Consider the following 15,506-nt stretch of genomic DNA (forward strand, 5'->3'; position numbering starts at 1 on the left):
ATTTCATAAGGTACATTAAGAGCTGCTGACAGTCTCAAACTGATACAGGGTAAAAAGTAATGGCACATCTTCAACATCCTAGGCTCACTGCTACTGTGCATTCTTAGTATATGGGTAGAAATTTCTACCCACAGTTTTCAATCAGCTATTTTTAAAACACTTTAATTTTTCTTCTGTGTTCTTCATCATATTTATACACTCAGACATTCTCAGGTACTAAAGGTTTATAATACATATTCATACGACAACTCCAAACATTATGATGGCTTGTTTAGAAATTGAGAAATGCAGTTTTGAGACTGAATGATCAGTATTATTCAGCAAATGACTCGAAGATGTCATTTGTGGCTGGCACAGCATAGTTGTTATTCTTGTAGAGATGTAAGTCTGCCTAATAGCAACATCCAGTACTTCTAATTTTTCTTAAATATCAGGGAACAGGTTCTTGCAATGTAACTGAACTGGAGTACAGACAGTAGGATGAAAACGTGATGGAGAGATCTATTGACTATGTGTACAGGTCTGCACAGTTGGAACCAACTATCAAAATCATTTCAAGACTATCAGACATGCATTCTGCAATGGAGAACAAAGAAAGTGTCACATGAAGTTAGGCCCCTCCACAGACCATGTGAAATATCTCTATAATTAATTTGTGTCAGTATCAGTGTGGAAAATGAAATGCACTAGTATCAAAAGAACAGGAGACTCTGTAGGTTGTGTAAGAATAAAATCTGATCATTCCCATATAAGCCTAAACGTCTTCAGGCAGGATTGTCACAGATATGGGAATAGGAAAGAATTAATATTCAAAATTACACAGGGGCATGTGGGGATTATTTTACAATAAGAATAATTTAAATCTATTAAAAAATTATAGGCATGAGAAACATTTGAGGCTAATGATGATTATTACTGGGAAAAATTTAGCTGTTGATTTAGAGTGAAATCATTTATGTGTAGCATATATTTACTCAGTCTTAATCAACATCACAGTAATCTAAATCGTGATTAAATATTAAGGTGAAAGCTTGAGGTCATTGAGGGCTCTCATATTATTCTTCAAGAACTCAAGGGACAAACAAGGAAAATTATGGCAGATAAAGTCATGTGCTGCTTCCCTTCTCCCCTCTCCTTCCCTTATGTCAATACTCCCCTTGGGGACTCTTCCCATAGAAAAACAACGTGGCAGGTGCTCTCCACATCGCTCCTTCGATTGCTGTGATCTCCAAGGCATCAAGCATTAGGCAGGCCAGGTTGCAGCACTGAAGGGAGCACCCCCCCAGCCCCAGCTCAGGTGCCCCTCACCTCTGGGGGTGCGTGAGAAAGTGGAGGTCACCTGAGGCTTAGGAGGGGAAGAAACAAATGCTCTTCGCTAAAGGAGAAACCAGAAAAAAAATTTCCCTGATTTTAAGGGCAGAGGAAGCCTTTCTTGCTGGTTGAATTTTCCAGTGATAATAGAAGTCACAAGCCTAAGGGTGGTAGGAGGAACAAAACATGCCCCCTATGGAATTACGTAGGATAAAAATAAGGGCTTGAATCAAACCATGGCTCCCTTTGCTGCTTTTCCTACCTCCCACCGAGAAATGGGTAAGGCACAATGAGCAGAGTGAGTGTATCAGCTATTGCCACCAGAGAGCTGCCAGATGTCTGCTTTGCAATTGGAAAATGAGAGGGGGAAAAAAAACCCCACACCCAACAAAAAGCCCCAACAAAACAGCCCAGAGACACGGGGGTGGTGGAATTTGATAGTTAGTATCAGAACCCAAGGAAAATTAGCTAATGTGTGTGTCGGAACAAGAAATCCTCCATTCGTTGCAATTACTCAAAATCTTGGCTTGCCATTAAGAATGCATTTTAGAGCCCAGAGTAATTAAATGCAGAACAGAAGCCAAAAGGGAAATTGCAACCCCCTGAAAAGGAGAGCTAAGAGACTAGAATCATACCTCATTTGCATATTTTGTTATAATTTCAGCAAGTTTAGCCAAATCGTATTGGGCCAAATTGATACTGATGTTAAGCTGCAGCAACTCTACTGGCTTAAAAGTTACTCTGGACTCATGTTGTAAAATTGAGATCAGAGTTTGTCCCAGTGTTTGAAGAGTGCTTTGATCATACCTAAATTTCCTGGTATTAGAGAAACTGGGATTTGCTAAAGAGCTTGTGACTGAGGCTCCTTTCAGACTGCTGTCCCTGCAGGGAGAAGCTCTTTGTTCAGCAAGCATAGCTGGGCTTCATCCTTCTCTTCAACCTGCCCGGTGGCCTTCATACCAGCCCTAGGAGTAGAAAGTGACCTGATTTGAGGTCTGCTTTGCACTGACTTTTAATCTCTCACTGATGCTTAAGCTAGTGTGAGCATGTGGAAGGCAGTGTGGTGCATCTGCATCCAATCTTGATGTTCTGGCTGGGAGAGGGGAGGAGGAGCAGGCTGGGATCTCCTGTCTACGGGCCAAGGAAGCATTCATTTTACTTTGTCTTCTGCATTTAGCAAAGAGGTCTTGGTGGAGAGCAAACCCACAGAAACTGCAGGTGTGAGGTGAATCTAACCCCAGCTTTTGTTTTATAAATTTGATGCCAAAGCTAGCCAGACAGCGGGTACGTATGTGCAAAAGCAAAATGCACACCTACCAGCTCATGCAAGGTAAAAACAGAGCATTGCGCATTGCTGTATTTAAAAATCACACTGGAGGACTGAGTGGCAGGGTTGCTACAAAGAACAGCACTCTTTAGTGCTGAAAAGGTTAAGAAAAAAAAAATCTTAACCGGGTTTTTTGCAGTACAAAAGACTAAGTCTTGAGCTGCTGATGGTTACAGCAGCTGAGAGTTAAAATGAAAGTTTACTACTGGAATTTTTTCAGGGCTGTTTTCAGTAGAAGGATTTGATTTCTTTCTGGCTTAGCAGGCTTTCATATTTGTTTATAGAACTGGGAAGGGAAGTAACTCTCTAAATATTATAAATGGTTAACTCATTGCATAATGTACATTTTCCAAGCCCTCTGCTTGTTGTTGAGAATCAAAGAGACGCTATAACTGACAGAGCTGTCTCTTCTTTCAGAACAAAATGACTTAGTAAAAGTGAGACAAAAATGGCCTCTTTTGCAAGAATCTTGTAAGGAGAAGGGAAGGCATACAGAACGTGGTCTCACCAAGGACTGAGTGTAAGCAGAAAGAACAAGATGCATTTTTATATCACACAATGAAAAAACTCTCCAGTCCCACACAGTATTTATTGTTTGTGTTACCATTAGTTAAATGGGCTGCTAATTTTTCCTACTTCTGGTATGTATCCACTGGATTGTTATTTTTGTTTAGCTGCATCTTCAGAACATTCAGTGATTAAATCTCCCCTAAGAATTTGGTTTTGCAAAGCCTAGCAGTCTAGGCAGTATTTCTTTATAGATTTGGTATACTTTGGCTGTGGCTGGGCTAATGGGGGGGGGGATTCTTTTCTTTTATTATTGTGCACATTGAAGAACATGTATATCATATCCAGGACAAGGAATTAGTAGGTGAGCTATTTTAGTCAGGGTACAAGTATTGTAATAAAATCTTTTGAGCCCAGGGCCTACCTGTGGAGCATTTGGTCTGCAGTCATGAGACAATTGTCTCCACCAAAAGGAATTACAATGGGGAAAAGCTGGGGGGGGTGGGCGTGGGGCAGAAAGAAGTTGGAATGTGGTCCAGCATGCATCAGAGCCAACACCCATGTGTGGAGAGACTCCATTCCAACACACGAAAAGTGACATCAGGCTTACACCCTCACATACAGAGGAGAAGGTGACCATGTCTGGTGTTTGAAGGTCCCAGAATTATCCCTTCATTGCAGGGCACTCCAGCAAATTGCAGACAGATCTGTGGAGTAGGTGGGCAAAGGCGAAACAAGCGAAATATGGCAAAGCACCATCTGCACTGTCATTCATAAAAACAATTTATAAATATTCAGAATACACAATTGCCTGCTGTTTGCTGCATGCTTGGGATCCCTGACAGTCTCTGCCTCGAGGGACTGCCACAGCTGGGCAGCCAACCTCTTTCCATACAGTTTCTCCTTGTGCTCAGTCACAAATGTCACCTGGTGCTGGCTAGGACAATAAGTTTTGGGAAGTAGATCATCTCCTTCATCTCCCATTAACGTACTCACCTGTAAGAAAGGAAAAGGGCTCCAGTGTCATTGAGATAATTACAGGAAGGTTCTCTATAACTCAGTTATAATACATCGTGCAAACACGTAATTGAAATCATACTGTTTCATTTTAATGTGTAAAATTTTTCAAGTAATAGCTGGGATGAAATAGGATCAACTGTAGATTAATAACTTAAAGCTGTATTAACTACAGCATTTTTCATGATTCCGTTACCTGATGCTTGTAATACCCAGGAGGCAGTGTACCAAAGTACAGAGCAGAATTCCTGTGCAGCTTTCCCACTTTTTCCAAATGGTTGTGGAGATCTTCTTGCTATAATCAGATTTTCCACAGAAGTGTTAACTGTAGCATTTAAGACTCTTTTTGTTCTAATTGCATGGAAAAAAACCCCAAACATTTAAAAGGTACACAACACAGGACCAGATCCTTATGGATATAAGTTGTGAAAAGTCTTTTTGCAGGATCTGCCCCAAACTCTGTGGGATTCACATTAGCTTGGGCAACTGAGGGAGGATAATCCCCTTGGTTTGGCTTTAAAATGACTGTGGGGAACTTTTTGTCTTTGAGCTTATTGAGTTTGCTGTGACACCTGTCTAAGCTTTAGGCCTGGGTTTCTTTTCTGTAGAAGCACAGCCAGAGGTTTTCTGGGATGGAGACAACGGACACTTGAGATAATCATTTGGATGTTGTAGCTTTTAAGTTCCCCTGGAGCCCACAGTTAGACCCAGGTTTGCTTTCTCTCAATTGAAAGGCAGACCTTTCCAAGGAGTGATTTAATAGTGCTTTGAATTGTTCTTTGGACGAGATGTCTCTGTGCAGAAAAACTCAGGATTCTTTGCTGAATGTGTAAAATCAGGTGCTGCTTGGTCATTTCCACCTTCAGTGCTGACAGATTTCAGGCCATGCAGTGTCAGGCAACAAGGACCACTTGACCTGACACCTGGTGAAAGAACATGACACAAGCAGAAGTCCAAGGAGCAGAGCAGTTCAGGTCCCCTGCCATGCTCAGCAGACACCCACCCACACCTGCCAAAGGCTTTGGTATGCTCTTGAGAGGAATGTGGCTGAACAGGATGGTCAGAAAGAGCAGCCATGTGTGCCGGGTCAGAGTAGAAGCTGTTGCATTACCTCAGCAACTAGGGAAAGGTGTACCTGTGTTGGAAGAAGACATCCTTCCATATTGGCATCTTTTAATTGTTGGCCCAACTCTGTGGTCAAAACCAACCAAACTTGGCTCCAGTGAAATGGGCTGCCACAAGACTGATGCTGACCATGGGCAAACTGAGCAGGTGGTACAGACAGGACATCCCTTGAGAGACAGCTTTTGGGACAGAGACTGCCATGCAGAGGGATGGTATTGGCTGTGGTGCCCATGTAGTGATTGCTCCCTACAGCTGAACACCCTTCCTTCCCCATCAGCCATTCTCCTCCCCTCTTTGACTGGCACTTAGCAATGGCAGGACCAAGCTGCTGCTGCTAAGCACTCTCCGAAAAACAGGGTCTGTGGAGCAGACAAGAGGTGGCGATGATTTTGCCAGCTGTCGCTCTCACATTCACAGCTCAGGGTCCATCAGACAAGGTCCATCCAGTATGAGAGAGGACTTCTCTAAGTTCCCTTAGAGGAATAAGGACTCCATTAAATCTGCACAAACTGAGGATCTCCCCTGGGAAGTGATTTTCTTTCCAGCTGCATACCAGCAAAATTTTGTTAGCCTGTACTGCCAAGGAGACTTGATAAACTGTTTCATGCCTCATTGAGCAAGCTGGGAGAAATGCAGACTGTGGACCAAGTCCCCAGCCATTCCTGATAGGCTCTGGACCCATCCAAATGGATAAAACACCAAAGGTGACGGTGGCAGCTCCTCAAGCTCCTTTTGCTCTTTCCCTCTTAGTTTTCAGGCAATCTGGCTCAAAACTGGGAAGTCAGTTAGGAGTTTCTGGAAAGCCATCTTGTTGCAGAACAACTTCCTTCTTAATTGTGCCCCAATGCCTCTTATGTACCATAGGCTTTGCATCTTTAGGGATTAGTATGAGCTTCTTGGCGGTGGTGGCTGGTGTTATGACATCCCAGTGCCCTTAGGTGTGGTGAAAAGGGCTGGATCATGGCCAGTAGATCAGCAAGCCTGTGCAGAACAATGTCTCCTCAGAGGTGGCACAACTGGAATCACTTTAAAGTGTGATGCAGAACCGTGATCAGAACCATTTGTGGTAATTAAAAACCTCTTGGTATACACTTGTGCTGTGTTTAGGATATGCTGATGGAATCACTATGAATTTTTCCTGAATTAGAGCTGGTGTCACAGCCAGCATGCACTAGTCTGTGGAAGGTCTGGTTTAAACCCAGTTCACTCCAGTGGTTTTGGATAAGCCTAAAAGAAACTTGCAACCTCTGTGGGGAAGAAGCGAAGAACACCATATTGCATTAATTTTCCACAAATTGCTCAATATGGAATTTGTCTACAGTAGGACAAAAGTCCTTCCTTTTGTGGAAAAAGCTACAGGACCACCAATGAACTCTATTTTACCACTTATGAAAAAAATACGTGCTCTTGTGCCAGCCATAGTAGTACAGTTGCCCTAGGCAAACAAGAACATCCAAGTTTACAACTGGCCAGACTTCTCCCATGGGCTTTAACACTGCTCTGGCGATTCTGAGAATCAGCATCTCACATCCACAGCTCCCATATGAAGAAGAAAAGTCACGGATCAATTTATGTCAGTATGCCACATCTCTATGGATACCTCCACAAGCTCCTGAGAGGAAAAAAATAAAGATCAAGTATTTCTAATAGGAGAAAGTAACAAAAATGTCTAGTTTTCTGTCTAAGAAAAACACCCCCCCCACACACACAGACACATCCTTTGCAACTGTAGGTACGCCATAAAAGAATAATAACAAGAGAATGAACAAACTGTAAAGTTATTGCTAATGGATTAGATTCCCAGTAATTTGCACGGTGTCATGGAAGAAGATGTAAGTTTTTACTGCATGAGCTCTCTGGCCTCTAAGCTGTTAACAGTGCCAAGGTGGAACATGTACTGTCACTGTGACAAAAAAAGTGCTTGTCCAAAGAGCTTGAAAACGAAGCCTTCTATGGTCTGCAGTCTGTGGGTGAGACTGCATGGAGCTGCATTGTCGTAACTGGGATACTGAATGGGCTCCCTGGTCTTCTAATACAGATGAAGTTGTGGAACTGGGATCCAAGCAGACAGGAAAGGTCATGAGAAGCAAAATACAATGAACAGCTGCCTGCATGTTTTATTAGCCTGGCTTCCTAAGGAAATAGGACTTGCATAACAGTACTGCTTGCCCATTTGTTTTTCTGTCCTGCCCTCAAATAACTTTTGATTCTGTTGGCTTATTTCAACTAAATTTTACAGAGAGGTATCAGCTTTAGATATATTACGTCCCTCCAGGTTTCATGAAAACTGGCAGCTAGACAGGGAAAAAAAGGAGCTAAATTAGTACTCCCAATGAGGGGAGGGTTTCAGCATGAATTAAACAATTACCTGCTCTGTTTTGCCTGCCAGCTGGCCAGCCAACATGGCCAAACAACTTCGAGCCCATCAGGGAATAATGAGTCAGGCTTCTTTTCACTTGGTATAGAAGAGAAATGGAAAGGAGGCAAGAGGTAGGTGTATGGTGCCTGAGGGGAGGTGTGGAAGAAGCAGGAAATATTAAGGAGGGAATGGGGGAGGAAAAGAAGGGAGTGTGGGCTGAAGTGGTTCTAGGAACAGAGCAGGGGGAACTGAGGTTACGGAGGTGAGAGAGGGCCATGGTGTAAGGACTGGGAGTTATGGCAGGGCAGGCAAGTATGAACACAGTCTTCCTGAAATCGGTCCTAATTAGTGCTGCTGCTCACAGGATAGCTTGTATATACAAAGCCTGTCATGAATACATTACTAGCCTACTTTCAGAAGTGATGAGCACCCTTAGCTTCTATGGACTTCAGCAGGAGTCGTGGGTGCTTATCATCAATAACGCTCAGGACTTGCCTGTATAACTCTAGTTAAATAAATTTGCAGCAGCTATACCTGACTGCCCTGCAGCATGAGAATTATTAGATCATTACAGTTTCTTATATCCATCACAGTAAAAGCAAATCTGCAGAGGCTATTAATTTACATACACCAGTAAAAAAAGGAAAGGAAATATACCATATAAACTGTCATTCTGATTATCAGAGGTCCACAGACTATATTGTGCTGCCAGTTACTCAGTCCTTATTGCCTTAATTGCTGTAAAATATATATATAGTTCAAATCAATTAAAAAGAAATGTTTGGGTAAAATCAGTGGTGAGTCAGCCACAGCAAGATTTAGCAGCCACAACTGAGTTGAAAGCATTATGGAATCATAGGAGCTGATTCACACCTAGCTCAAGTTTTATGCTGGAGTAACTTCACTGACTGAAGCATAAACTAGAGCAACAGAGAGGTATATAGGGCCAACAGAACAAATAAGCCTAGCATGAGGCCTCCAGAAAGGACTTTATCCTCTGTGTTATTACTAAAATCTATTACCCCTTGAGGTGGCTGCTCAGGCATCCATACTTATTATTTTGTGACTTCTTTTGGAGACACACAATTCTGTAACTAACTCCACAGTTTCAAAATGAATATATACTGGAAAAAAATTGCTCAGGGCTTGGAGACCCTTGCTACAATTTTGTCATTAAATAAGTTTTGCCTTTCCCGTAGCTATTTATCGCCTTCTCCCAGCGTTCATGTGTCTCTGGTTACAGCTAAACGATCCTTGCCAGATAGGACTTCTCCCAGGGGTTTGGGCTCTCGCTGTCAGAAAAGATTTTCACCAAATGTCACATGCATTACCACATATTTCACGGGTACAGTATTTCTGTCTTAGAAGACTGACAGTCAAACCTCCCTTTACCTTACAGGTTGAATGCTGGGCAGTATAGTTTGGTGTATCTCAAGGAGCGGTATTTCATCATTTTCAGAAAGTCCTGCTAGGGCTTTTCAAAGGGCTTTGAGGGATGAAAAACTGAGTTATGAACTGCTCTCTCTACACCTCTTTCTCTGATGATTTTAATTGCCCCTGCAATTAAACACACAGAGGAGCAATTTTTCTGATTTTCTCTTGCATTTAAATTGCAGGTGCAAATTCCTCCCATGACTGATTTTTTCAAAAGGACCTAGGGCTGGAATTAGATCTGCCCATATTGCCTGATATACTCGTATTGCTCTAACAAGAAAGAAGCCTCTGCCTTCAGAAATTTTACTCATTTGACAAGACATGGTGCCTGCTTTTTGGTTGAGAGAAAGTTTTTTGTTTCCACTGAGTAAGTTTTCCAGTGATACAGCTCAACACATAAGATATGCAGCCAGCTAAGTGCGGAAACACATGGGAGCTTTTGTCAAAATATTCATCAACACACACTACTCTTTCAAAGTTTCTTCTCTGAAGACATTTATATTATGAGATACCAAATACAGAACTGTAATTTACGCTGGAGATTATTTAGCAGATAACATAAAGATGCACTGTTTTGTCAACATTTTAAGCAGCTTAATTGAAATGATTAGTACCACAATTTTTATCAGCATGCTACTTCTTACTATATAAACTCTACCATGCTGCATTAATAGCAGTGATACTGAATTCTTCTTTGCTGGTTCTTATGGGTCTCAGAGAGTTTAAGAAGGCTGAGTCATGCAGGACCTCTCATGGGAGATAAATATTAATATATACATTTTACAAATGAGTAAGCTCTAAAAGATGAAGTGGCATCCCTCAGATGGTAGAGCAGTTGATGGACAAATACGGTAAGTGACTCAGTCTACACTATCATCTTGTGTGACCTGCAATAGCGTGCTGCCTCCATTAAGGGAAAGAAAAACAAACCAAAGTGCAGCTGACTAAAGCTGCATCATCATCATTTTCAAACTGACTAATGCCCTGGCAGAGCACAGACCAATCTGGGTCTCTACTAAGGTTTCAAAGAAGAGTTTGTGATCTTTATTTACACACAATTTAAACTTCTAAAACTCTCCTGCTTGAGTGTAAGCAAAATCAGTAAGGAGTGCAGCTGCACCGCTCTCTTTCACATGATCAGGCAGTAAGTACATCAAGAGACAGTGAGGTGTATCATGGTGTGGATGCCCAGCGTAGTAGCCTTAAAAAAGAAAATCAACTGTGTCCATCTGAAGCAGTGCTCTTCTCAGTCCTAAAAGCCTGCTACTTCTGGGCTAAGAGCTAGGACTAAGACATCTGGAAGTGACTTTAATTATTAGTTTAATACTGCAGTAGGAATACTTCTACAGAGATCAATGGGGATCTACTTCTGTGCTGCACACCGCCCACCTGCCATGAAAACCTGCACTGCACCCCTTAAAGCACTTAGAGGAAGATGCAAATACAAGCTGGCTCAATTTTACTGAGAAATGGATTTAAACACACAGGGCAGATTCTCAGGACTCAATAGAGGTACTGATTCACACCATCCCCAGAGCTGGTCCAGAAGGCACGTGCATGTGCATACACGGGCCTGTTACTGGAATAACACACACATAACTCGCAGCAAGTTTCTAATTGCATCTGTAATTCCAAATGACTAATTTTACACTCAAATTGCAATTTGAGAATCTTCCTGTTGCTGCTTAGTTATCCCATTCAGGCAAAAAGAAAAAATATCATGTAATTTATCTGACTAAATGACATATCTTCATATCTGAATATTTGCAGTGAACTACTGCTGAATGGGCTCTAGATTAAAAAATGATTCATGGAATGCATCAGAAAATGCCTGCTACAAGGAGAACAAGGAGAACAACTCCTTGTAGACAATGTGTGAACAGAAAAGAAGCATGATTAGTTAATTAGTTAAAAGTTTTTAATTACTCACCCTTGGCTACTAAATACATGCTGGTGGAAGATAAAAAAAACCCCAACACCTACAATGGGTTGAAAGTGCTTTAGAAGCACACCTTAAAATTGCTATAGACTCCTGAAGAGCCTGTTTTCAGAGGTGTCTGTATTCTTACTTTCTATAGAAGTTGGATGCTTATGTATGTTTGGAGATGTCTTGTGATTTTTATATTCAGTCTTTATCAGTCAGTGAATGGATTACTGAAGTGCCTGCGCTATCCTAAATACTTTCTTGGTCAATATTGAATAGTAGCACCTGGAGTTGGCTTAGGCAAGAAAGAGCTAACAGTGCACAGGCAGACAATTTATTATGCTAGTAAATCTTGATTTGTTTATTTACAGCAACTTGCTTGTGTGTCTGAGATCATGTTTTCACTTCTGAAATAATGTCTTAGGTACATCTGAGAACTTTACCTCAGGTCCAGGATTTTCAAAATACCTTAGCATTCACAAGTGTTTTTCATATCACATCGCATACTGAGCTCTTTTGAAAAGATGGCTACATATACCATGCATGGGCAGTAAATACTGAATGGTTTTGGAAAATTCAGCTTTCATTTTGATGTCTGGCTTTTCTGGGAATGCTGGTCTTACTGGGGAAGCTGAGTGCCTGCAAATGTAATCATTTTAAGACATCTGCCTTACAATTAATGTGAGATATCATGACAATTGTTTCTGGTTAACAAAAATGTGATCTTTGTAATGTCATGAGGTCATACTGTTCATGATACAATTAACTGCATGTGTGTGGTTACGCTAGTCTAAAAGAGACGGATGTTGGTCTTATCACTTTCTTATTGTTGAACTATTTGTGTAATTGAACCAAAGAGCATCTTCTGTTTAATCTGAAGGCCTATTGTTGAGTAACTCATGAATAGTTTTTACACAGATTTCAATAGGGTGACTCATATAGCAAGTTACTCCCAGCTGTCATAGCACAAGATCTTGGAAGAATTGCACCTAGGAGGATTACATGGTTAATTGTGGCCTGTATCAGATGTAATACCCACCTTCTGCAAACTAGAGATTGCACAGAATTTACATAGAATTATACTAATCCCAAGCAAATTGACAATTCATTTAACAGGACTTTCAGATATGACAGGTCTTGTCTAATTAAAGAGCTAGGGCATTTGTGTATTGCACTATACTGCCGTATCACTATTTCACTGAAGTTCACTGATACACTGTTGGACTTGTTTTCCACACTACTTTCTTCTTCTTTTTGAATCCTTTTGGAAACCTTTCCAGTGAATTTTTTACTGTCAGCAGATTCTGAGCATATGAAGAAGAAAGCTTCAGGTGTGATAAGGGAAGATTCCCACGCACGTACCTTAGCACCACTTTGAATGTTCAGCCAGTTAAAAAAAAAAATTTTTTTTTTCTTATAAATTGATCTCTTGATTTCTGTGATTACAAAAGGAAGGGAGACAGAAAAAGAAAAATATATCTAATCAGGACTTAAATAACTAATAGCTGTTGGGTGTGTTTTGTCCTTCTCTTTTTGCCTCTGTCAACTCTTACTGATTGTTGAGTGTTTGAGACACCATAAGGTAAATGATCCATAAACTTCTGTCTTGAAAAAGACTGGCAAAAATTACAGAAAAAAAAGGCTTTCTCCTTAAGCTATTTATGTATGTTGAATAGTGAAACATTAATACTGATTGGCACAACATACTCACTGTCTCGCCCTGACATCCTGATATGGAAGACGTGTTTCTGTGAGGCAGGCAGAGGAAACCATTGAAAATGACCTCACGATTTACATTGTTAAACTGACCAAGTGACTTTTAGAGAGTTGCGGAGAAAATAAAAATCTTAGTGGTTTTCTTCAACTTGAAAATTGACGGGGGTCATTGAAACACTCCACAGCATTGATGTTGACCATACGTATGTTGCTCTCCTCACAGCTGGTGCTTAACAGTAAGCATGGCTGCAAAAAACCTGCAAAACCAGGTTTCTTAACTAATGTCTTGATCTTCAGCTTGTTCACTGGGACTCCAACGATGGCTTTGACTCTCCAGGCAGCTGTATGGACTGCTGCAGCTTGCACCACATGCTCCAGCTGCAGCAGGGACTTCAGACTGGACTGCGTGGGGTGTGCAGCAAGCAGAACAGCTCACAATGCACGAGTGGTGGAATATGTCTCTCTTGCCAAGAAGGCTGTCTTTGTCTGAGGCTGCCAAAGGATGCTACTGGCTGAAGAGTCACTCTCTGAGCCACAGGCAAATATTCACTTGACCAATAAAATAAACAAATAAACACAAAATGTATTATCTGTTATGCTGCAGTCTGTTGTAACGTTTCACTGCCTAATTTGCTACTGTGTGCCAGTAATTTATGATGTATTACCTCATACTTGTGTCATTTCATGAGGTACAGTACTACAGTGTTACAGGAGGGAAAATGGGGAGGAAAAAAGACATGCTTTAATCCAAAATGTCTGTGTGCTAATATTCCAAACAGAATCCCCTTTTTTCCCATGACATTACATGTCTTGGCACATGATTAATCTGTCTTTAATTATTTTTTAGAAGGAAATAAGTATCATTCATATTGATATTCTATAAAGTATATAATAACAATAGCACAGAATTATTGAGCTCTAGAACAATTTAGTGACAATCAAACTAGCCTTGTAATACTCTGGCAGTTGTTAAGGAATGTCTGAAGACATCCCCAGAACCTGAAATCATTAGAAACATTTCCAGTACTGTGATTTTGATTCAAGGCAAAAAATTTATAAGCAAACTATAGTTTTACATTGTCAAATAGATGTCATAGTAACATGATGCATTGTATGCTTTCAAAATCCAGTACTACAGTTTTAGGATGAAATACTAAAAGGAGAGAGAAGTGAAGAGATACAGACAGAGCAAGCTGAAAACAAGTTTTTGTCCAAGTTTTGAATTTAGGCTGCTTTAAAACTCTAGCTTGTAAAGGGCACATTTTTCACGTGTGCCTGCTGTGAGTTCCAGTGAGAAACACCACAGTCCTCAAGCTATGTTAAATCAAAATGCTCCTAAACTTGTGTAAAAGAGGTATTCCTAGCAAGTGCTAGCTAATTGTACCATGCAGTTCCTCCTAACAGGAACTGTCTTTTTGGTAAGCGTTTGTGCAGAGGACAGCACATAATTTATGAGTGGGCCCTCGGGCTCAATAATTTGCGGAGCAACATCAGTAATAGTCAGAAATGCTTTCTAGGCCAAAGGAGACACAGAAGGGAAGGCTCTTGCTGCTGGAAAGTGGTGGACATGTTATATGTTAAAAAAATGGAAATGTAATAATAAATAGGACAGCAGGTAGTGGGGAAGTTTTAGGTATTTTGTTTCTTGTTGGTTTGTTTTTTTTTTTTTAATTTTATTTTTATTTTCCAAATGAGAAATGCCTGTTTTACACAGGGTCTGAAATTAGCAAAGATGCAGAAAATATAGGGTAGGATATAGGCTTGCTGGTTTGCTAGTTTGAAAACTCTACTAGCAGAAGTTCTGTCATGGAAGGTGGATCAGTGGAAACAACAGAGAAAAACAAGATTAAAAAAATATGGTAACAAAGTTTTTATACTAGAGGTGAAATATTGAAATCCTAGTTTCTTGTCTCACCTACTTACTCTGCAAAACTGAGATAATAAGGGTTGTTTCCACCTCATAGGCAGTGCTTGTAGGGTGTTTTGGGAACGAAAAAGCAGTAATATTATATAAGTATTGAAGATTATTATTATTATTGTTAGTTTTATTAGGTATTATTGTCTAGGCTTAAAAAAAATAAAAGGGAGTCTTCCCATGAGCTGTGGCTTCATAAGCCTGAAATCTCTACATTAAGAAAGCAAAGTTAATGGAATCAGCTTGCATGAATAGTAGTTATATATGCAAAATTCTACCTGTATAAAAATCTATTGTTCCAAAATTAAAACTCTTATTCAAGAATACAGCTTCAGACATATTGCAAAGCCATGCGCTCGTGCCTTCCTATACCAAAATCTGTTTCCCACCCGAGCCACGCTGCAGCTGAACACAACAAAACATACATTAGCTTTTACTTGCGTGCAGCTCATTAAAAAAAACCTCATCCAGCCTTGTAACCTATGGTGCCCAGAAGCCTCCACAGTTCTCATGATTACCGGGGAGCCTGGTTTTCTGTGTGCTGTCCCAGTGTGCTGACTGGCATAGTCATCACCTTTGGCCCAAAAAATAGCTAGTGCCTTTTAACACCTGAATGTTTTACAACCCTGAAACAGCTTTGATGCAAAATAACGTGACAAGAGCCCACTGAAGCAAGTGGTTTCAACAGTTCAGTTGGGAATATGATTTCCCCTCCCCCGGCTTCATCTCTTTAACTTTCACCGCTGTGTCTGTTATCATCGCACGGAGATATGAAACTGCTGTGAAAGCTCCTATGTTTGTGTATAAAAACTTAAGGAGAATTAAATAACTAATTATATGAGAAAAAGTTGCAGATTTGTTTGCTTTTCTG

The sequence above is a fragment of the Gallinula chloropus genome, assembly GCF_964237585.1.
Source record: "Gallinula chloropus genome assembly, chromosome: Z".
Taxonomy (NCBI): domain Eukaryota; kingdom Metazoa; phylum Chordata; class Aves; order Gruiformes; family Rallidae; genus Gallinula; species Gallinula chloropus.